This window comes from Lissotriton helveticus, chromosome 3_2 (assembly GCF_964261635.1).
Source record: "Lissotriton helveticus chromosome 3_2, aLisHel1.1, whole genome shotgun sequence".
Classification (NCBI taxonomy): domain Eukaryota; kingdom Metazoa; phylum Chordata; class Amphibia; order Caudata; family Salamandridae; genus Lissotriton; species Lissotriton helveticus.
Window position 1 is genome coordinate 30987800 of NC_136062.1, and position 25290 is coordinate 31013089.

Here is a 25290-nt window from a genome sequence, read left to right on the forward strand (position 1 = left end):
TTTTTGATTCTCAAATACTGGTATCACAGGACCCCTTTGTTACTGGTACAGTTACAGCTTCTACATTTCTTGTCAATTCTTTTATTTTATCAGCTAATTCTTTTATTGATCTTTCTAATTTTGAAGTACTAGGTTTTACAGTCTGTGGTATTCCCTGTTTTTCAAATGGACTTTTTATTTCGGAATATCGTTTTGGGGTTTCATTCATTTCAGTCTACATTGGCGGTGCATTTGGTGTCACCACTGCAGAAGTCTGTTGATATGGAGGGTGTCTCTTATTTAGAATATCCCTCAACACCTCGTCTTCTGTATCACTAATTACACATTCACTCTTCTCTGGTATTCCATGTTTTCTTTTCTCTGTAAATTTTCTTCCCACTATCTCATCCACTGTTTTGACATCATACATACCATCCCACATAACAGCACACCTCCATCGTTTCATCCTACTCTTGTGAGTGGATTCCCATAATTTTCCTGGACTATATCAGTTTTCTTTTGTATCTCGGAATCTCTCTCTTTCTCTCTCATACATCTCATCTTCCCGTTCAATCAAACTTGAAGTTGTGTCGGTCTAAGTCTCGGTTCAAGTTTCATCATCTTCTCTCTTAAATTCTGTAACACCACTGTGCTAAATGAACCTATCTCTGGAAATGCCAACACTCCATCATTTTTACTATATTTCACCCAATTCTCTAGCCAAATACAAGTATGATAGCCATATTTCGTCATCATATATGACGCAGGCGTTTTCGGCGGAGGAAGCACTTTTCCCTCTGTAGTGATTATTTCTATGTCTTTTTTAAAAAGATTCTTGATCTTCTTAAACCATGAAGGTTTCTCTTTTTCTTGCTCATAATAATAAGCCATTTCTCACAGATTTTTCTTCCAACCAAAGTCGTACACTTCCCTTCAATCTATTCTGATATTCCGTCCTATCCCAGCGGGGAATACACTAACGCACCAATCAGAAGAGTTCACGTCACATTCACACTGACCTATCCCAGCGCGATTCACACTAACGCACCAATCAGAATAGCTAATGCCTTCCGCAACTAGCCAATCTGCCTTCTGCAACTAGCCAATCCCAGTGCGGCTCTTGCTGATGTCAGCTCTACTCTCGCTTCCGCTGACCCCTCCTTTACAAAATTTATCGGCACAGAATTTATAATCTTTTTGCTAATAAAAATCAGTTAATTACAACACAAAACACATTTTTATTGTCTGTTTTCCTAAAACAAAGAGATAGTTTGTCTAAGTATACAAGAATTCTGTATTTCCAGTAGGCAGCGCTTACCTCTACCCTACCACAGAATTTCGTTTCGCCGATAAAGTAGCTCTTCCCTCTACCTTACCCTTCTAATAAGCAAAAGGCAAACCCGTTTCTCTAGGGATAAAACACATGTAGAGACTATACTGCTCCTGAGAATTAAGGCCAGAGTTTCACGAGAATACTTGACGCTATTCACTCAACTCGACTCATACAAGAATTCCCTAACATAACATCTTCCTGTGTTATCACAATATTGAAAACAAACAATGCATAATTCCATGTGACTACCTTGTCACATATATCCACTCCCTAATTTGCTTGTTGGGGGGTCATTTTGCTTGTACCCACATGCTGGTCCGCTGCTCGTGGGACAGACAATGAGCCGTGTAACACTCTGCCACAACCTGAGGAGCCCCTGAGCTTCACTGGGTCTCCCGCTGCTGCAGCTGGTGCCGGTATTGTGGCAGCTACACTCAGGTGAGACTCGGTGTACCAGAGTGCAACGCCGGCAACTACCTGCAGCTGCTGATGGCGGATGAGTTCCCATCGCACTACAAAGCGCTGCCTCGCAGCCCGCTGGGCGGGATGCGCCTGGCGAAGCCAGGGCCAAGGGAGGCCCGTCTGAGCCCGTCTGAGGCTGACCGAGGCTGGGCTGGGCCACCCCTCTTGGCCTCCCTTTAGATATAGTTTTTGTTCACTCATTCTTACTGAGACACCTGTTAAGAGACAGTAAGTTGGGGGGTCCTAAATCTGCAAATTCCCAAGCTGGTGGAGCCTCAAGTATCCAGTGTTTTGCTGTACTATTGAAGGTAACAACACCATAAACTACTGACGAGGACTGATGAGGCCTGGATTTTAAGCTGCCATGCGCAAACACTCCCCACTGTCGACAAGGCCAACCACCAGGCAGAAAGCTCTTTTGCCAACTCCTACTGCTGAACTGACCGCAATTGACAAAATGCTTCAGCGGGCCATAGGAGCAGTCTCTGGTGAAATTGAGCGCACCGAGAGACGCCTCTCTCTAACACCGATCCTCCCCCATAGCTCATCACCCACGGAGCCAGAGACTTCGCAACTACCTCAAACACCAAATGTGCTCCTAAACTCGAAGTCTCCGCCCTCACAAGAAATCATAGCCCCTGGTAATACCACTAAATCCACTGCGGGAGGTGGGGCGAAAAAGAAGGGTGGGAAATGAAAACAAACAACACATAAGGGAGGAAAGCAGGTGACCAAACCCACAGGATGGTACTAAATCAGTCTCCTGGGGGACAAGTCACGGATGAGTGTTGGCAGAAAACCTTGGACCTCCCAACGTGGGCAACTCACTTGCTAATGGAACTCAAAGCACACTTTGCCCTGTCTATAAAAACAGGGATCAATATTGCTGGACTCGTGGGGGAGCAAAGTAGATGCTATTTTTAATACAATGGAACCCATTAAATCTTCGATTTCAAAGTTGGTTTTGCAAATAAACCAGTCAATCCCACCTGTTGCCAATGTATCACCCCCCCTCTGTAGGGCACAAACCAATTGTGCAAAATAATACACGTACCGTGACTAAACCACCAGCCCCACAAAACCAGGACTTAGTCAATCCCCAACAGAGGCCTTTCCATCACACCAGCACAACACATGACAGTAGGCATATAGTAACACCAGGCCCAACAAATAAACATCAAATACAAAGTAATCAAGAGGTTGGCACCAGGATTACACTACACCCTAAACCCAGGGAAACAAAATCCTTACTTCCCTGCATAGATCTGCCTCCAGCCTCTATTCCCTCTGTTGTTATTCTAGCTGGTGTACCATAACTTTATATAGGCCGAGGAGAGACACATTCTGAACTTAAAAATAAAACCATTTAGATAGGATCCCTGGTGGCCTATTTCGATCTGAACTAGCAATGTGGGCACTATATTTATGGTCATTATTCAATGCCATCCTACAAGGCATGGCGCTGCCCCCGACCTGGGCTGGGGCAGAAATTATTCCTATTTATAAAAAAGGCACACCATTAAATCCCCAATAAGCCTCATAGACGTCACCCAAAAAATGTTTGCCCGTGTACTTCTGGGTCGTCTGCAATGCTGGATAGAAGTAAATAACTGGCTAACACCTTTACAAGTCAGATTCAGAGCCAAGACCTTAACTATTGACCAGATCTTTAGATTGCAATTAATCCATTGGAAAATTGTGGTTTTAGAGGTGGCAGCCTCTATCACAGTTTATATTTATAGAATTTTATCTAGATTCATTGCAAAGGATTTATTAAACAAGTACATTCTAAAACACAATTCAATACATTTTAAGCAAAGAAAATGAAAAGTACTCATTACCCCTTGGCCATAGGGCAATGATTGAACTGCAGGACATAGAATAGGTTCCCAAGCTGACTGCCTTTCTAACCTCCTTGATGTCTCCCTCCTGACATAGAATCTCTGCGACAGATCTCGTTTCTTTTCCCCATCAAAGTTCAAAGTCCAAACATTTCAAAGTCTCTTGCACCATTAGAATAATCGTCCCAACCGACATCATGTCGTGTTGCGAAAATAACAGCCACACCGAGATCATCCACACAAGCTATTTTATACCCTTTCACTAACTATCTAAACCCAAAATTGAAAATTTTAGGGGCTACACTCATCTCTCATTGGTCCAAAGGAGGGGTGGCGATGATCACCTCATGTCCTCCTTGCTCAAACCAGTTCGTAAAAGTGCAAATTCATACCACAGTTTCTCAGGACTTCATCAAATGTTCACATTTGTACTTGTTTAGCACTTTGCAACAGTTCCTCGCATTCAGGTTTCAATGTCCATTCTTTCCCAGGGTTTTTAATGCAGACAACTTTGGCACAACTCCCGCTGGCCATGACATCTCTTGCACCGGGCATAGGCCATACACTCGTGACTGAGCATCCTCTCTTTACGCATGCGTGGAGGCCATCTTTTTTTTTTATAATGTATTTATTGAAGCTCGCATAGTAAAATACAGCACTTTCATAATACAATGACATACCTATGTCTGACATAACCAGGCGTTATTATCTTTGTTGCTGCACATTTCGGAAGGATAAGATTTTTTTGAAACATTTAACAAATTAGGCTAGCGTCAGCGCAGGCATGAAACAAGTCTGATAGTTCAGCATTCTTTTAGAAAATTAGGAAAAATAAACATATCATATAGAGTCAGTGTACTTTTGATAAACAAATGACATATCTCAACATGCAGGTACAGGTGAGTGTTTAGAACATCTAATATCATCGCTAGGCTTAAATGGAGAGTGTAATATACTCAGGCGTCATACAGCCCATCATGTTACCCCTGTGGTACAAAAGAAGTACAGGCGCACAGATACAGTTGATGGGCAAACTCAGCACAGCATTAGGGAATTACTCTTCCAGCCTGTCAGGCGCAGCCGGGGGGGACTCCGCTCTGTTCTGAGACCACTTTAAAAAAGGCTCCCAAATATCCCTTGGCCACGAGGCAGTTGGCATCAGATCCCAATATGCACCTAGTTGTGTGTGGCCATATGTCACATCTGATAGCCAGTCTGCAAATTTAGGTCGGACTCTGCGGCCCCATTTCATCACCACCTGCCTTTTAGCATACAATAACAGTAGAGCATGCAATTTCCGACTTTGTGGAGGCCATCTTAAATTTCATTTCCACCATCGCGTTTTAACAGCCACTTTTCAGACTAGGCCGACCAGGCCATATGGGAACTAATATGAAAACAAACATAACAGAAATTAGATATAGTAATTAAGCTCTTCTGTTTACCTCCCGCCATTCTAATTACCCATGTTAGGTGTTACCTAGCGAAGCAACATGTACGCAATGTTACTTACCATTTGCATACTTTTGCCACAATACAATTCTACTATATGCACAAATACATGTGTTTACTCTTTTATATCTACGTTATCACAGTTCTATATTAGATCGACTCATGATTTATTAAGAAATTAGATTTTTGCAAATAGCAGTTAGTTTTCTCACGTGTAGTGTCTATTATAATGTGCATTTTGTTTATTAGTTTACATGTTTCACACAATTAATATTATTAAAGTTATGAGGGAAAAATATTGTAGGGGGTACCCATTTATTTGGCTTCTCCCCTGCTCCATCACTTTCACTGGATCTACATTTAACATCAGCCCAATAGCTTTTTTAAATGTATTTATTTTTTTGTTTATTGGCATATCAAATAGCTACAATCAAATGACGAAAGAAGAAAAAAAAACACGTTGACAGCAGTATCTGCAGAATAGCAATAAAACATCAATTTGTGCGCATTACTCGAGACAACATCGATCTCAGCTTTCCGGTAGATTCCGCAATTCCCCACACATAACCTCTCTGCATCAAGAACAACAGAAACGCAATCCATCATATTCATCATTAATGACATTCCAAGTCGTGCATATATTATGTTCCCACCCCGGTTCGCTCTGGTGCATGCGCCGTCTCTAAGTCCGACCCATCGTCCCCAGCGTCTCCGTCTTCCGCTACAGACCTCCTCTCCATGTACAGTGACCAATAGTTCTTTGGGCGATTACGGGGGGTAAAAGATCGCTGTATAATCCCGTCTGTGTGAGCAGTATAACATATCACGAGACCCTCTGGATAGTGTCGGGGTCGGTTCTCTCATCCAGTTGAGCGCTACGCATCGCTTAGCCACAAGGAAAGCCATATCCACCAGCCTGCGATGTTCAGGTACTATATCTTTGCAATACACCAGCAGTGCAAGCGATAAGCCACAGACCCTGTTCACCTCGGTGAACACAGCGCTCCAGAAATCTGCGACCCCAGGGCAGAGCCAGGCGAGGTGTAAAAAATCCGCAGATTGAGCCGAACATCTTTCACAGTTAGGTGACTCGCGCAGACCATATCTGCACAAGCGCTCAGGGGAATAATATACCCGATTGAGAAATTTAAAATGCAATAATCGATGCCGGCCGTTAAGAGACACCCTCTTGATATTGGCACAACAATATCTCCATTTATCCTCGGGAAGATCATTCTCTAAGTCAGTCTGCCACGCTAATCTGGGCTTGGCATAATGCATTGTTTTTTCAGCCAGTGTGTCATGATAAAGTCGCGAGAATAGACGAGCCGGAGATTTAGCAGTAACTACATAGTCGTACACCGTTACCGTTGGGGGCTCCGCCATGTCCTCACTCAGTAAGTCCCTGAGAGCGAGTCTCACCCTGTGAAATTGGAAGTGAGGGGGGGAGCGCCCGGCCCATCACCTATGTCCACTTCATCCCACAGGCGAGCTGTGCCACCGAGGAACAGGTCTCCCATTGTATGTATATCCAACTTTGCAAGTGCCGACAGAACTCCCCGGTCCCTGCATGGCCCAAGCCACGAACACCACTCCAGCCTTGCCTCCGGGGCATACAATAGTGAGCAGGCCTGCGCGTCCATAAGATGGTGCCAGGCGGGTGTAACAACATTAAGCGAATCTAAGAGGCCTGTTCGCCGATCACGGAGGTGGGCCAATAGAGCAGGTAACGGCGTTGGGTCCGCCACTATCTGTTGATGCGTAGTGCGGGCCGGTGACCGGGCCATGCATCCAACCGTAAGCATGAGTGCCATGTGCAGCTCGATAATATAATTCCAGATCAGGGGCTTGCAATCCCCCGTCCTCATAAGGACGTATGAGGATATTCCATGCCACTCTCGGCTGCTTACCAGCCCAAACAAGCCGCAACACCAGGGAATGTAGTTGTTTAAAAAATGCAGTGGATAATACCATCTGGATATTCCTAAACAGAAACAAGAATCGAGGGAGCACCATCATTTTCAACAACGATATGCGGCCCATAAGGGAGAGGGGAAGGCCAATCCACTTCTCCACATCATCCTCCAGTTTGGAGACAGCCACCCCATAATTTTCTCTAAGTACCACCTCCGCATCCGTGTGAAGCTGTATGCCCAGGTATCGGACCGAATCAGTGGTCCATTGAATAGGGTAGTCCGAGTCGACCTTTTCCGTGGCCGGGGTGAGCGGGAACATTACAGTTTTGCCCCAGTTCACATGGATAACAGAGAGCGAGCTGAACAAGACCACTTCTCTCAGCACTCGCAAGAGATTGGCCTCCGGATCTCTCACGTAAAGTAAGGTGTCATCCGCATATGTGGACACTATTAAATTGTACCCGGGGAAACGGATACCGCGATGACCATGATATTCCCGTAGGGCGCAGGCGAGAGGTTCTGCGACAATGGCATAGAGGAGGGGGGAGAGGGGGCAGCCCTGTCTGGTGCCGCGTCCTATAGGAAAGGGTTCGGTCGTGATCGCCCCTATACGGACTCGCGCCGCTGGGGATGCGTAAAGCGTGTTCAGCAGCTGGATAAAAAGATCCCCCACCCCCATTCGCTTCAACACCGCACGGAGGAAGGGCCATTTGACGGAATCAAATGCCTTTTCCATATCAAGGAAGACCGCTACAGCCGGTACTTCCTGTCGGGTGTGTTGGAATGCCGCGAAAACTGTACCCAAATTATAGGTCAAGGTGCGGCTGGGGACAAAGCCTGCCTGCTCAGGTGCAACCAGCGTCGGGATCAAGGGGCTGAGCCGATTAGCAATAATTTTCGCGAAGATCTTCGCATCAACATTAATAAGAGACAACGGACGGTAGGAGGCACAGTCCTCCGGAGGTTTACCCGGCTTCAGTAGAGTTATGATAATCGCTTCATGCATCGTTGGAGGCATCACACCACTCTCCGCAACCTGTTCAACTAGCATCAATAACTTAGGGATCAGCAATTTGGAAAACGTTTTATAAAATGAGGCAGGGAACCGTCACTGCCCGGGGCACTGCCAGCCCTCATAGAAGACAACGCCCAGATTATCTCCTCTTTTTCAAACAGCCGAATAAGAAACTCACGGTGTTTGTTAGTGAGCCAAGGTAATTGGATATACGTAAGATAATCCATGATACTTTCCTCTGACACCGGTCCTCTAGAGGCGTAGAGAGTGGCATAATAGTCGCGAAAACTGGCCGCAACCTGAGCGTCGGTCAATTCTCCTCCATCTAGTGGAGATCGCAGAGCGGGGATGGCCGTATTTTGTCTGCGTTGTTTAGCCATTCTGGCCAACACTGCACCTGGGCGCTCGCCCTCCCCGTAGGAGCGGGCGATGGCATACTTCCCGAGATGTTTAACCTCAGCGTCCGCCTCTTCGTGGTATTCCCTGAGCGTCTGTGCCAGCTCCTGTGTCAGATCCACGGTCCCGCACCAGACGTGCCTCTATACTCTTAAGCCTATTCTCTAGTAGCGCCAAGCAGTCCCGAATGGATTTGAGGCACCAGCGTGTTTAGATATGATGACTCCACGAATGTACGCTTTGAAGGACTCCCACACAGTGAGGAAGGACTCCACCGTACCCTCATTTCTGCTAAAAAAGTCTTCTATGTCAGTTCTTCGCGAAAAGCGTCATCGAGCAATGCGTATGGTGGCAGGTGCAAAGAGAAAGGGGGGTGACGCACCAGGGCGCGGAAGGTAATCAGCACAGGGGAGTGGTCAGAGTAGGTGCGCGGGAGCGTCGCACATGCCTGTACACTGGAGAGGAGATGCGAGGAGAGGAGCCAATAATCAATGCGAGTGTGTATGTCATATTGTGAGGAGTAGTGTGTGTAACCGCCTCGTGTTGGGTATTTAGTCCTCCAAACATCCTGTAACCCCAATCTGGCCATCTCTGCATTAAGGACACGAGATGAAGCTGAAGGTCGCCTGCTAGGCCCGTCCGACCGATCCAGAGCTGGCTGTAGTGTTAGGTTAAAATCACCCCCCCATAGGACATGCCCCTCCCCGAGATCCCTGATCTTGCTAGCAAGGGTCACGTAGAATGAAGGGCAGTCATAGTTAGGACCATATGCGTGTCATGCCCCGAGGTCACTATGAAAGACGCACCAAGTCAACAGAACGCCGCTTTGCGTTCTAGCGTCTAGCTCCCACTTCCGTGTATTCTGTCCCCGTAGGATTTGCCTGACTTCTGGTTTTGTTCGTTGGGTTTCCTGTTTGGATTCTCCGCGTCCTCCGAACTGGAGTTCTGTCCTGTTGTTCCCGGCGGCCCTCCTTGGCGGTTCCTCTACCGCGTTTACTTTATTCAATCATTTTGGGGTCATTTCTGTTTCCTTTATTGTTTTTTCCACAAACTCGGGTGAGGCAACTCGTGTTTGTTTTACCATTTCCTTTCTCCATTCTTACTCCCCTGCTCCTGGTGCTCTGCCCGGCGGCCGGGTCTTACCCCGTCGTCCGGTCGGGTACTGCTTATCCCAGACATCCCTGCTCCTGGTGCTCTGCCCGGCGGCCGGGTCTTACCCCGTCATCCGGCCGGGTACTGCTTATCCCAGACATCCCTGCTCCTGGTGCTCCGCCCGGCGGCCGGGTCTTTCTCCGTCGTCCGTCCGGGCACTGCCTGCCGCATATATTGGTTCACTGGCCGGAGCTGTCTCCCGTTGGGTGAACCACCCAACCAACCTTCCCTTTGGCATTTAAGAATACTCATGTTTGGGGCCCTTGCGTGGACCAGTGCGTTTCGAGGCTCAGCTACTAGAATCACGGTAACAGCGCATCGCGCTGCCTCTATTATTATCTTGTTTGTGGTTAATGTCGTATCTGACAAGTGTGCTATTCTTTGGCAGATTCTACCTTGTACATTCTTCAGAATAAAGGCTCGCACACGCACAATTTCACCTTGGAATAGAGTTTGGACGCTCTTCAAGTATTCTTGATAAAGATAGCATGGTGAGATTCACATATCACTTTCTTATTATACTAGAACAGAGTGAGGTAGAGTGCTTATACTCTTGGTCCTTTTATTGCACAGAGAGAGAGCGGACACCAAAATCTACCCACCAGTGGTATCTCAAGGTCCAGACTATTAGCCGTGGTAGGTGCAGTATATATACGTCAGCATTGTTTATGTGCACTGTTTTGTAACACAGTATAGGTAGTAACATCTTCCTTCCCTTACAGCCTGCCTCCTCATCAAGTGTCCACACTGAAGTTCCACAGTCAAGACCTTTTATTTTCCACGCCTTTCCTTGTTTTGTTTCCCTGTTTTTCCCTGGCGTGCCATTCGATACTCTAGTGTCTGATAGAGTCGGAAGGCCGTAGGGGAAGGCTGAGGACTACTCTCCAGATTCCTGACGCTCCTGCGGAACAAGCCTGGAAATCATTACAATGCGTTGATCACATGAAATGTCATGCCTTTCACATCGCACTTAGTAATGACATAGCGTCCCTCAACATCTGTCTCAATCGGCGTGAGTGTCAAATGGGACCTCGGGTTCACCCAATTAAGTACCCCCCTAGCACTCGAGGTAAAACCGGCCGCATGTACACGACCATGAAGACCTCTATAACGTAGTGTTGGATTGTACGGTCTCAGATGGGTCTCCTGCAACAACGCAATGTCAATCGCATGACTTGAGAGGTATTGGAGTACTCGCCTGACTTTCCTGTGGTCATTTAGCCCCCTAGCATTCCAGGTCAGCAAGGTTATCGTGTCATTGTCTCGCGAATGTTGTGTCTGTCGAGGGGACGTAGAGCGCGTCTGGGTGATGTCATTATCATGTAAACTGTGAGCCATTACAAGGGCATTGTACATGTGTGTCAGCAAGTGTGTCCATATTTGTCAATGAGCAACGCGCACTGTTGCAAACGTTCATGCCAACAAAGGTCCCTAAAACATCTGTAACTACTACACATTCCGCTATTTGCATTGACAACAACACAAAAAAATCACAGAAATTCACCCAACCCCCCACCCACGCATGCCCAACCCCAACATGGCCACGCCCCCTCAGCTCCCTACCTCCCCCAACTCCCTCCCCCCATACAAAACAGTGCTACGGTCTACCCCAGCCCCCCACCCCCTGTCCCGCATCCAATAAGGCCTAAACCCTATGAAATAGGCAAAGCAACACAATACAACAAAGCAAATTATCCCCAACTTAGAAGGCGAGGCAGAGTAAGTGTGCAACACACAGGGGCGTAGGTAGCCTGCACGCAAGTATTCTGTTACAATAATCAAACCAGCGGAAAATCGCCCCGCCCCACCCCTCCAACCTAGTCAAGAAAGAGTTATGTGACCCCATAAGCAAACAGTGAACACCCATGAATAAGCAGGGCACCTCCCCCCCAACTAAACAGCCACAGTCATCCGTATAGATCGGCTATCATGTAACATAGAAAGGAAAAAACTGCAGCATCCCCCCCTGTAGCATCAGTACATCGTTATATAACAGACCTAGGCTCACCGGTGACTGCGCAGAGAGCAGTAAACGGCGCAGAGCATACCCTGCAATGCAGCAGATCTAGTCTCTGAAATAAACAGAAAAAGAAGGAGGGGGTGGGAGGAAGGTGCTGCACCACCCAGCCCTCCAGACTCACTGTGACCCTGTAGTAGCGTATCTGTTCGTAACCTCCCAGTGGTATAGAGCATCGACAGTCCGATCTCAAGGTAGGTATGGCAATGTCCATGAGCGAAAGTTCACATCCCCCCAGCTCTGTAGCAGGGCGGCAGTCCCTCCAGCGAAAAATCTCAGAGTTAATCTTGGTCGTCCATGTTTCCACCCGAGGCCTCTCCCGACAGACCATCAGCCTCTGTGCAACATCGGCCCCTGCGCCAGTCTTTCCTGGCTTTTTGTAACGCCCTTGGGTCTGTAAAAATCGTAGACTTCCCCTGTCTGTTAACCCGCAGTTTGGCAGGATAGAGCATTGCGTAGTCAACGCCGAGTTCCCGTAGTTGACGCTTCATTGGGACAAATTGCCGTTGGGCCTCCTGCACTTTGGCGGTAAAATCAGGAAATAAGGAGAGCGTGCTCCCCTTATATTGCAGAGGTTGCTTCTCACGGGCTAGTTTTAGAGCCACGTCCCGGTCTCTATAATTCAGCAGGTTGGCCACTATGGGGCGAGGGGGTGCCCCTGGCTTGGGTCGCAGGCCCAGGGTGCAGTGTGCACGCTCCACAACAAACATCTCGGAGAATGCGGATTCGCCCAACAGCTTCTTCAAGAGGGCTTCCACGAACAGCTCCATGTTGCCAGTCTGAGTGGTTTCCGGCAGGCCCGTGATGCGTATGTTGCATCTACGAGACCGTGCCTCCAAGTCCTCAGCCTTGTCTTGGAGAACCTGGAGCACCCTACCCAGCTGCTTATGTTCGGTGTCCAAGGTCGTCTGCGCTTCCTCAACTTCTCCGATGCGTCTCTCTGACATATCTATGCGTTCGGCATGTTTGTCAAGCCGTTCTGCCATGCGATCCATTCGGTATGTGAGGGCATCCATTTTGGTCCCCAGAGAGGCGATGCCACCCTGCAAGTTTTTCTCCATGGCTAGTAATATAGTAGGTATATCTGGCTCAGTCTTCTCCCCTCCCGCCGCAGTCCCATCGTCCTCTCCCTCTGTGCGAGTCGGGGTATCCGCGGCTTTTGGCGTTTTGTTCTTCTCAAACGACAGCTTAGGCTGTGATCTGTCCGGTCTCACCATAGCGATCTTCAATGACGCGCCGTAGTCGCTAGAAGAACGTCTTAGTATGTCATCAACCAGTGGATGGGCCCGGGATATGCGCACCAGGCGGGAAGAGGCGACGCACCAGAGAGCAGCAATCTGTCTCAGGGGCGGCTCACTCAGGTCGGCCAACCACCGCCACCAAGCACCCAGCCACGTCAAAATCAGTGCATAGCAGCACACAGAGCGGCACCGACCACGCAATCAGCAGGGATATATTTACAGCAGTGCGGGTGCGTGGGACACCAAGTATGTCACCACAATGACCAGTGCCAGGACCCGTGCTCTATTTCTGGGAGAAGATACTTTCACCAAGTTCCATGATAGCGTCACAAGGAGGGTTCAGTAAGGCCCTCCCTCACAGTACTGCCGGTGCCTTAAGCACACACTCAGGTAGGTCTCACAGGTCCAAGGCCAAGGGACTGCAGTGGGGAAAAGACCAGGATGTAATCTCTCTTCTGTGTGCCCCACACTCCGGCCGCGCTTCCATACAGCCCCACTCACAGGTCTCTGCGCAGTCACGCGGGCAATCAAAGGCCTCCACTCCGGCCTATAAAGTCGTATCTTCTGAGTGTTGCTCTCCAGAGTGTTGTGTCGAACTGCCGTCCTCACTGCAGGAGGCTCACGTCTGCATCTATGCCCCACAGTGCTGCGGGCTCCGATCAAAGGAAAGGCCCAGTGGAGATCGCAAAGCCGGGGGCTCAAGTTAGTACTACTGCGGCATCAAAGGGCAGCAATGCTGGGTGACGCCTCCCGCCCGGCCGCCCTGCTCACCTCTGCTCACCCGTTAGCCGCGCCGCCGCAGCCGTCCATGTATCCACACCCCGCAGGGCTCTGGGGGGGCAGCGCCCAGCGCGCACCCCGCTTACACTCTTCTCCGGGGCCAGGCAGCATCTCTGGCCGGTTCCCAGTAGGCCGCTGAGCCGTCTTAATCACCACGCAGTATGGCGTTGCCAATTAGCGATTCCGTATCTCCGATCCGGCCAGTGTCAGGATCGGACAGGGCACAGCTCGATCAGGAGCAATCTGGGGGATCTTTGGCGAGATAGGGCACCGATGTCAGCAGGATAATTGGTTGAATCGTGGTCTAGGCGGAGGAGCTCACGGTTCAGGCGGCCATCTCAGTCGCCGGCTAGCTCCGCCCCCAGCCCAATACCTTTTCCTGTAAAATCCCACACTTCTGGATTCACTGTAGTTCTCAACTTTTCCGGTAATTAATTTTCAGTCATCAAAGAATACATCTCATCTACTTCTGTATCTTGCTTAGCGAGAATCATTTTGTATATAACATCCTCATCAGGGGTTTGGAAAGCGACACCATCTGGTGTACAGTAGATCATGCAATTTATTTTGTACAATAGATAGATGAACATCAGAAGTCTTCTCAGACCACATGAACGTAAACTTTGTGTATTTAAAAGTAGTAACCGATAATGACCACTGTCTCTATAAGTTTGGCCACCCCAAGTATTAAAAAAAAAATTAAAGGTACTGGGATCAGCTTACAGATTATGGTACGAGATAAGAAGATTATGGAAGGTTCCATATTATAGCCCATTAGCACCAATATGGAATTCACTTGGAACACCTGATGGCTTGAAAGACTGCCTAGCAGGCCCACTAAAAAAGCAGGAATAGTGAAATGGGGAGAACTTTTAGAGTTTGGCAACAGAAAGAGCTGGGACTTATTATCCGAAATAACCAACGGGGAAATCTCAAGGTTTAAATACTATCAGTTGGCCAGTTGGTCTAACGAACAAGAGACAAACCCAGAATACATTGGGAAACTGGAGGAAGAAATACAAAAAGACCCAGCCCGAAAAGAAATATCGAAATGGTACTGGTACCTGACCCAGAAAGATGAGGATGATTTCACCACGGCAGGTGACATTTGAAAGAACATCTTTCTGGCTCAAGACTTGCAACAACTATGGCAGGTATCCTGCACTTTTTTATGGTATATTATAGTTTATGCACCTCTTAGGAAAAAACATATTTTTACTTTACACAGGTCCTATTGGACGCCTGAAAATGTATTTAAAATGAATAACCAGGTGACGAAAAAGTGTCCAAAATGCAGTGAGCCAAAGGCGAACGATATTCACATGTTTCACCTATGTGCTCATCTTGATATTTATTGGAATGAAATTGGTAAGATCATTGATAAAGCTCTAGATACATATATTAAGGTAAGCACCTTTACTGTCATTTTTGGCATTCTTGATACAAATGAACCTATTGTTTTAAGTAAAAACCAAAAATACTTATTGTTTATCCTAATTCTATTAGCTAGACATGAGGTGCGTATAAACTGGATTCTCCCACCTTCTCCGAATGTGGCAGACTGACTTCGTTCAGTAGATAAGGTCAGGAAACTGGATAAATCCAGAGGGGGAAAGTAAACAAACTAGGTACTGGGATCTTTGGGGAAAGAACTATGTGGCAGGGTAGGAAGAGATGTCCAATGATTCCAACAAATGCGATCCAACAAATTCAAGGGAATCAAAACTCAAAAAATGTGTAGGTTCTTAAGACATGGTTTAACCTCGTTATCCAAGGGCGGCCCCCACACTACTCAATACAAGGTGACCTTGCTTGCCATAACCATTGAAGATCGCATAAATGAGGACAAAAAAAATAAATAAAAAATAGATCTCTTCCTAACAGATTTACTGGACAGGAATTGCAAACTACAAACCGATGCATGTCTTTAAAATTTCCAATATGTCCCTCCATTGGTTTTGTGATTGGGGTTCTAATCAGTTGATTCGACACTCCTACAACATTGATGGACTCTCCCGAAAGGGGTAGGTTTGGGATGTCTGCTGTTCTCACAGTAGACCGAGTAGCACCAGTATCCAATAGAAAAGTGATATCAGTACCTTACACTTTCCCATCAATAAATGGACCTGACTGATCTACCGGCAAGGATGTGCCAAGCACGCACTCCTCTTCCTCCCCCCTCAGGCACCGTCATTGCACTTAATTGTCTTCTACATTATCGTTCTGTAAAAAATATTGTGTAACCACAGAATTTTTCTTACCACTTTCTCCCTGTAATCTGGCTTTCGCACTGTGTCTTTGAGGGTTCACAAAGTTTGGCATAGGAGCTGGTGGCACCTGATACTGTGGAGTAACTACCTGCTGCGGCTGATTCATAAACACTTCATTCTGCATCTGTGGATTTAAATTTTGATTTGGCCATTATTGTTCTGAATGCTCTTACACTCGTTCTTCCAATGTCCAAGCCTTCCCCATGCATGACAAGGAAACTTCTTCTTCGCTTCCTATCTATTCATTCGTCCTCTTACTCTACCACCATTCGCCACTTGATCATTCTGATTCTGCTCTTTCATCTGATTATCAGTCTGGGTATTCATTGTATTCTCCTGCTGTTCTGCTAATTTCACTTGTGCCCACATCATTTTCTCTTTTAACTTTGTACGCCTTGCCTCAATGTCATCTCCGCAATATTTGGCATACTTCAAAATTTCATCAATCGTTTTACTCTGCCAGCACTACATGTGCCATTGAATCATCTGACTAATCTCCGGTTTCAGACCATACACAAATCGATACACAAAATGTCCCATATTCTTATCACCAATGTTCTCAAAACCACTATACTGCTTTAACACTTGCAATAACCACTCATAATATGCAGGTACAGGCTCATTTGGCTCTTGAGTGGTTCTATCTATCTTTACCCAAATCCGTTTCTTTAGGAGGGATTTTCCCTTTCAGGAAAGTAATTACTTAGTGATGTTTCTTCATCACCTCCTCTGAGGCAGCTCCTGTTTTCGAGTCTCTGGCATACTTCTCACTTGGCCAATCAACAGTGATCTTACACTCTGTCCATAAGTCAGCAGGTACCACAATATCAAATAAACCATCCAGATCCTTCAACAGAACCTTTGAAACTTTCACAAATCTTTTAACCTGCTTGAACCATTCAACGGGTTTCTCTCTCAACCTAGGGAGTGACCGCTGTTGAAATTCTCATTCCTAAGGGTATCATAGACCCCTTTTCTTTTAAACTTCCGGATGTGGCTCTTTGTGGGGTTTCAATTGAAGGTTCCCTTATTGAAAGATCCATTAAGGTAATGACTGAATCGCACTCACTGGCCTGATCATCAGATATTATTACCTCTTTTCTGGGATTACTCAAAGGGATTGATTGCTGCTTGAGGTTTCGGGCAACTCATTTTATCTCCATATATTGGGATAACAGGACCTATAGTCACAGGTACTGTCAAAGCTTCAGTGTTTAAATTCAATTGGCTTATTTTCTGTACTATTTCCTCCCTAGTTTTACTTAAGGCTTTTCTCCCTTTATCTTGAAACACTCTATTAAGTGACATATAATGTAAAATTTGAAGAATTAAGGGTGTTCCCATTACCAGTGCACTTGGGGTGATTCTACTGGCTCCTTCTTGATACAGTGGATGGTTTCTAGTTAAGATATCCTCCAACAATTCATCATCTGATCCACCATATCCTAACACATTCATGTGTTTTGATTTCTCCTTACACTTGCTCCCTGACTGTTCCTCAGCCATTAACACTGGATATAAACCTTCTGATACCATAGCTCTTCTCCATTGCTTCATCTGACGTTTGTGTGTCTCACACAAATATCTAGGAAAAAATCCTCTATGTGTCTTACCACCTCTGCGTTTCTCTCGTTCAAACGACTCAGTCTCCCATTCTTCCAAAGCCTCATACTGAGTTAACCTAGGTCTTGGTTCCAAATCATTCATTCTCATCCTCAAATTCTGAAGAACTCTCCCATTAAATGTACCATGTTCTGGAAAAGCTAAAACTCCATCACCGTTTGTATATTCTATGAAATTCTCCAACCATACACAATTATGATATCCTCTATCCATCATCATAAAGGAAGCAGGCGTCTTAGGGGCCGGAATAGGAATTCCCTCTCTAGTCAACATAGGCTTATCTTTCTCAAAGAAATTCTTAATTTTCTTTATTAATGACATTTTTCTCTTTTATCCGTACATTCTGGATGAACAATATATGAAAGAATACTCTGCAAACCCTTGAACTCTGCTAGCAGTGCGACTCACACCAGCAGTCAAATCAGAATCCAACATACAACTCTATTTCGGCCAATTCTGATGTGGCTTCTATCTATTAACCGATCAGACTCAGGCTCATGCTCGAGATCTGACCAATGCAGGCACGGCCTTTTGTGACGTCAGTATGGCTCCTTACTACTGACCCCTCCTTTGCAATCTGCTCCTGCCTCACGCCCGCTGTTTCAACCAATCCCAGCGCTACCTTCTGTGATGTCAGCACAACTCCGATGACTGACACTCCCTTCACAAGGTAATACGCAAACTTATTTCTTTACATTTCTTTGAAATAAAATCCGTTAGTAACAACATAAAAACATTCGCTACTCTGCCTTCCACTAAACAAAGGATAGATTTTCGACTTATTCTGGAGTCTCAAAATTGACCCTCTTCTTCTGCGAGTAAAAACCTGTTACTACTTCAGTGTTACCCCTACTGGGAAATAAGACCACTCTACTTTTGTACAAAATAGTTCCTAGTTTAATACTGCCACAGTAGCTTCTCCATATTATTCCGACAGATGACTAACCTCACTGCAGTGTGCCTTCTGTCACCACCCGCTATTCATTTCCCTGGGACTTTCCTGACAACATAAAACAAGAAGCTAACTATTTTGTTACAGATAAATCAATAATCAATATTTATCACTAAACTAGTCAATAATAACCATAACTCTGCTACCAGAAACCTGATCCAGCGGCGTACCACCAACAGATACTCCACTACCATATACTCACCTGGGCCCATAAACACACAAAATGCAATTGAGTAAACCGCTGGAGTCAAAGTTTATAAATTTTCTTTTCAGTTTTCAAGATTATTTATTCAAATACTCTTGACATAAGCTAACTTTTCTATTTCAATGTAAATATCCACAGACTCTGGAATGTTTTAAATCTTTATCTGAATTTCAAACGCATGTGTACCATGTCAAATACACAGCGCAGTCACCATCATTCTTAGGAGAGAAAATTCAATTAATTCATCAAACGAATACTTTGAACTCATGCAATGATCAATGCTCAGAAAGGGAGAGGACAGAGAGAAAAGAAAATCAGCAAATAGTGTGAAAATATATTTATCAAGAATGGTGTGAAGACCAACCCCCTGGCAAAAGGGCTCGAAAGGGTCCCCTGGGATAGATCAGGCAACAAAGACTTCAGGACAGGAATCAGGACAGGATAGATGACCTCTCTAAATACCGACAACTGCGTCGCACCCCTCTCTTACACTCTCTTTCTCCTCATGATTCTTCCACGATCTTCTGTCTAAAACCCAATTAAATTAGAATAGAAGGTTCTGCATTCAGTTTCTTCATCAGCATCTTACAGTATCTCTCCCAGCAGCATCTCCCGCTCACAGCATCTGGACTCTCGAATCTAACTAACTAACTAAAGCTATCTCAATTATACCTTTCGTTCCACATGTTCCACCCATTATTGTTTCAATATCGTAAAAAATACTAAATCTGATTGGTCAAGCAAAGAGGAAGATCGTCACACCATGCTACATGTTATTAAATTCAGTTAAACCATTGTTCACAAACCCATCCCCTTAATTTTTATTCATAACTTTATTTCCCACCTGCATTCATGTTTTATTTGCAACAAAGTTGTATACAGTCTGAATCCAATTCCACGTTGTTGAACCTTTCACTGTCCGTTCCCAAGCTAGGACACTTTGCGACCTTGGCTTTCGTTCAATATCCAAAACATCATTCCTGATTAACTTTCAGTGCCCATGCGCAGTCATCACATGACTCAGCTTACTTCAGTTATACACGAGCGGCCCAAATACGCCCTTGTGATAAGGTCAGAAAGACAGATGTTACATTAAAAAATAAATGGTTTCATTGTATACCACCCATCTCTACTCTATCCCAGTTTATTTATTAGACTTAACCCCGCGTTAACTTTAGTAAATAAGCATTTGCAATACAATAGGTCTAGCATTATTAAAGTTTGAGCTATTGGTGTTGCATTATTTAGCAATGCCAATAGCTCAAACTTTAATAATGCGAGACCTATTGCATTGCAAATGCTTGTTTATTTTGTTTTCAATAGGAGTCTTTCCTCAATTGTGTTTTCAGTCATAACGCTGTTTCTTGTCAGTTTCTTGTGGTGGCAAGAAATCTTGAAGGGGCAGTTTTGTACTAAATTCTCATACCACTAAGTATGGTAACTTATGTCACAACTGACATTCTACCCCTGGGTTCTAAAACAGCAAAAGGGCTAAGAAAGGTTATTTCTCTGCTGCACACAAACTGCCATGGGAACAGAGTTATCGCCGTCATTCCCATTCGGGTTTGATCTCAAAGCATTTAACAGGCATTCAATGTGTAGAGCAGAGGTCTTCAAACTTTTTTAGGTTGAGCCCCCCCAGCTGAATTTTTTTTGATGTTGGGCCCCCCCACCGCCTGTCAGAAATTTCTGGAATCTGGTACATTACATAATCGACCGTCATCCGCATATCCCATACCATATCTGGCAAATAACTGATTGAACCTTCTACATCCACAGCCACTTAGAAAATTAGCTCAAAACTTTACTGCTTGAAGCTTACAATCGGCATTGTACATCTCAGTAGAACAAAACAAATTACAATGTCGTTCAGCACATTAATCCTTGCACATAATGTTCTTATCGTTAGATTTGTGAAACAATTTCTATATATTTTATTACAAAGGAGAAAGAACGGGAGATCATTGGTTCCTTGCTATATAGATCACCACGGAGTACACCGGTTTCATGGTTCAGGAAGTTCCAAACTTTTCCTTCCTGGAGGTTTAGGTGCCTTATTATTGCATGGTGTTCGGTATTCTGCAGCTTTTTCTACAAATTGATGCTTTTCTCTATTCTGCACACTCACAGAACTAATAATGGTGTCCACACTGTTGAATCAAAAACATCGAAGGGATAGAATATCGACAACAAAATATTGAAGGTAAGTAAGTCTAGATTTTCTAAACCCAACTCCACCGATATGTACCCACATGGTAAATATGCATCTTCAAGGTGCTTAGATGGGGAGATAGGAATAGTGAATCTATAAATCCCTCTCTGCACTTACCCTTCAATATTTTGTCACTTAATTTTCTGTCCTAGATTTAGAATGCCACAATATTGTTGGTGTCGATATTGAGTAGTACAATCAGTGAAAATACCCATTATGGAGAAAAACAAGAAATACGTTTTAAAAGTGTCAAAATCTGAGTGCGCAAATCAAGAAAAAGAAAACAGGAAAAAAGCCGGTCTTGGCTCTACCCAGAAAATGTCACAATTCCGAGCAGGATAGTTGCCACTCAAAGCAGGAAAACACAGACAAAAATATACACAACATTAGTAATAATAACTATTATTAGCAATGTCATTGTGAGCTCCAATAGCCATCCATCATCACACTCCTGAGCACACAACAGGCACCTAAACCCCAGACATGGGTGCGTCTCTGTATCAGGTGTAGCCATGTGTGCTCTTGTGCTTCCTCAGATCTAGATCTGACCATCACCACACAGACAGGTGTTGATTTAACATGTCTCCCATCAGTGCGGTGGTAGGGGGTTCAGCCACCTTATCTGAGGTTGCCAAGGTTCTCCGAGTCCATTGAAAGACTGAACATCCTGGCAAAGCCTGTGCAGCATAGAGGGAGTCTGCAACCGAGCAGCGGTGGGCACAATCAGAAGTGCGCACAATAACCTGCACAGCCCACGGCCATCCCTAACTGAATACATTCAGCCAGTGCGAAGTGGCGGGAGCAGATAGGCCAGCGACGCACACTAATATGCAGCATGGCAATGGTGGCTTGAGCATCTGTGCTGCTGACGGTGCCATATGGGCACTCATACTCTCCTTTTCTGATGAACATATCCGGTGCTCAAGAGGAGAAAATTATAAAGTGTCAGTTCTGAGCACCGGCCCAGTTAAAGCACTGTCTACATTCATACCTATTCAAGTGATATTTCTACTAAACTCACAAGGTATACGGCATTGCATATTTAAACCTTAAGAGTTACAGAAATGTGTACAGTTGTTTTACTGTCCTTCCATTATCTAGCACTAAGGCAAAACGGGACGGTTTGCAGTTATCACACAAACATAATTGCATATTCATCAAGAAAGTATTTATTTAATTATGGAACACGCAGATTAAGGAAGTCTGACTAATACTGTGTGAGTGAAGTGGCAAGACAGAAACCGTGCATTTTAATATATCAGTGCACATTCTTTAGCATAAACTTGAGACCAATCCGTAGGTGTGCCAATTATGAGTGCATCAACGCGTTTCAAACTCATAAATGAGATTTAGGAACTGTCTTAATCAGCATGAAATGGCTTCAGGAGGTAACTAAATCTCTGCTGTCAGCAAACACAATTAAGGAGCATTCACCATGACCTAATATACAGGACGATGCAGGCGTAACTGAGTTTAAATGGTCTCAATAAATGTGATGGGTAAGCCTGGTAGCATACTTTTATTATATGTTAGAATATGGTGGACAAATGAAAAAGTTACACAATGATACAGGAAGTTACGGATATAAATTACAACGAAATCACGGTCTTGCAGAAGCAAACCACTATATTTAAAACTGCCTTAAGGGGGCTAGTTGTGTTTTGGGAAGACCCGTCAGAGGAGAATTCCCATAGTAAGCATCTGGTGACACAAGAGATTGGACGAGCGCTTGGAGGGTCTGTTAAGGAATATATCAACGAAGCCTCCAAAGAAATCTTAGCTAAAAGTGCAGAGTTTTAGAAATCATTCACTTGAAACTGCACATGGGGTCTTTTGCCCGGGATGAAACCCTGCCAATGACTGCCCGTTTGCAATCCAATTCGCCATTGGATCCAGACCGATATTGTACAGGTGAGGTCGAGCGAAAAGGCTAGACGAGCAGAAACTCATTTAAAAGGATTGTGTTTCAAGGGGTGTAAAGCGTCATTAACGAGGAAATGGTCTTTAAAAGACCTGTGAAGTACTTGGTGCGGTTGTGTGTGTTCTTGGGAAGCTGTATCAGCCCGGGCTGCCACACACGGGGGCAGAGGCTGAAACCCTTGGAGATTAATGGGCGCTGCTCGCCTGCCTGCACGTCTGAGAAGCATCCATTGTCTGAGTCGCCGAGAGAGCTGAAGACCGGAGGAAAATGTTTTTGTTTAAATTACAAGAGTATAGCACCTCACAAATGTACTTGTCACATGGGCCGGTGGGAAGGTGAGATTTTAAGGTGGAGCGCGTGCCCCCCTCAAGGTGATGTCGCGCCCCCCCAGGGGGGGCGCGCCCCACAGATTGAAGAACTCTGGTGTAGAGGCTTGCTGTTGAAATGGGGATATTACATTTTCATTTGCTGTCTACATCTCTCTCAATGTCAAGAGCTTGTGTTATCGACCCAGTCTATGCTAACAAGAGCTTCAGTGTCAAGACACCATTTGTCATCAACACAGTTATCACACTCAAAATCAGTCTCTTCATCCAAAACAATGATATCTCGTGTATAATCTCGTTTTCCATGGTAAATTCACTTCAGTCTTCCTTTGACCATTGCTCAAATGTCAGTACTGCTTTGTTTGCGCTCACTCAATCAGCTTTTCTGCTAATATCAATCACAATATTAAATAAAGTATAATTAGCCTCCCTACAGATAGGTGTAGTAGTTAATGCAATGATCTTTGCCTATCCCGGATCATCGTAAATATTCAGCTACGTTTCGCTTAGCTGTTGATTTGAGTTCTAGAGAGTTTCTCAGCTCTGCACAATTCCACCGTATGTGTACTAAGCTACCATTTCCTTGGTAATTGTTTGGTCTGTCACAGTCGACTTACTTCAGGCACTCTACTGTATAGTGCATCTGTAAAATAGTAGCTTTTTAGCTACTAGAATGACCTATTTGCACATTAGGCTTAGAATTAGAAAACCTTGTTTAGTTTTGCACCCAAACTATTTACACTACTTTGTTTCTAAATGCCACTTTTTAGGTCTCGGACCCACGGCTGGCTTGCCAGCCGGAAGTCGGAGAATTAATGACTTTCAGTGAGGTGCTTAAACCCGCCTCTCTCCTGGTCTCTCTTCCATTGGCTGGCTTCCTAAACGGAGGCCAGCCATTGGAAGAGAGAGGCGTCCCTCGAAAGAAGCTCCGGCTCTTTCGGATTCGGGGGCGTGTTCGTGCTGTTCTTTCCACTTTTTAGATACACCCCTTTTTAGAATGCTGAACACGCCCCCGAATCCGCCGCCGGCCCAGGGATCTTCGAGGAGGCGCTGCGCCCGCCACCCTTCCAAGGGCCGCACTGCTATTGGCGGCCCTCAGAAACCGGAAGACAGGCAACGTCTGCCAGGACGGGGGCGGGCCTGCAATCCAGCAGGAAGTCTCGCCCTCCGCCGCCGGCCCGAGGCAGGAGAAGTGCGTGCTGTTGCGGGGCTCCCCTGTGCTGAGGGAGCCCCGGAGAAGAAGTTGACCGGGAGCCTTGCGGCTCCACTTTGAAGGCGGCTGTAGGTGCAGGCGGGGCTCCGGTGTCGAGGAGAGCCCCGCAGCTGCAGGTGCGGAGGAGCAGAGTCCGCCGTCCCACCTGACAGTCCGGAGAAGCAGGGAGACGCCGCAGAGAGCCAGCACGACGTCGGAGCCTCCGCCCTCGAGCCCGGTGAGGCTATTTTTTTAACTTTCCTCCTTTGACCTTTTCGTCTCGTTTCACCACAGTTCTGGACTATCTTTTTTTTTTAACAATCGCTTTTATCCTCCTCTCACAATGAAAGAGTCGAACAAACAATGTGCAGTTAATGTCAGGCGGCCTTTTATTTGTCGTTCGTTTGTGTGGGTATGAGTTGCATGGGGTGCTCTAACGCTGCAGGTGGGGGGCAATTAGCGCCCATCACCTTCTGCAGTAAGGCGCTCGAAAACAGATGTGCACCTCCTCCTTTTCCACCCCACAGACCCCCAGCAATTAAGATGCAGCCTTTTACCAGGAAATCAAACGGTGCCGGAGAAGGTTTGTGTTATTTATGGAACCCGCGATTGTTTTATAAAAGCGGGTGTGACTGGCTGTCTTTACTCGCTGTCACTGACGTCACTTAGTTATACAGTGCCCACGTTGGACCAAACCACCTCTTCGCTCAGAATTTACTGAGTTTTGAAAAATATTCAAACAGCAGCTGAATGCTAGAAATCGTGTATTAAATATGTTACATCTGTATATCTGTGTCGTGTTCATTATAAACTTTTAAATACAATGTATAGCTCCATTTCTTTATATTATAAACAGTGTAAAAGTGCTATGAACCGATTAAATTACCTTCTTATTCCAGATAATAGCTCATTGGCGCATTCACCTGTTGTAGCTTCTGAATGCGGTTAATCAGTCACAAATGTTCAATCAACTCTTCATCCTCCCGGTGTTGATGAATAGAGTGC

General features: G+C 45.5%; 1 long non-coding RNA gene across 1 annotated transcript in view; it reads right to left on the reverse strand.

The window, feature by feature from the left end:
- Positions 1 to 4746: 4746 nt before the first annotated feature.
- The window catches only part of LOC144826444 (uncharacterized), a 120933-nt gene continuing 100389 nt past the window's right edge, over positions 4747 to 25290 (reverse strand). Inside the window, exons 2-3 of the long non-coding RNA XR_013609824.1 lie at positions 15846 to 15978; positions 4747 to 5002 (exon numbers count right to left, since the gene is read on the reverse strand). This is a non-coding gene — a long non-coding RNA (uncharacterized LOC144826444). The remainder of the gene's footprint in view (positions 5003 to 15845; positions 15979 to 25290) is intronic.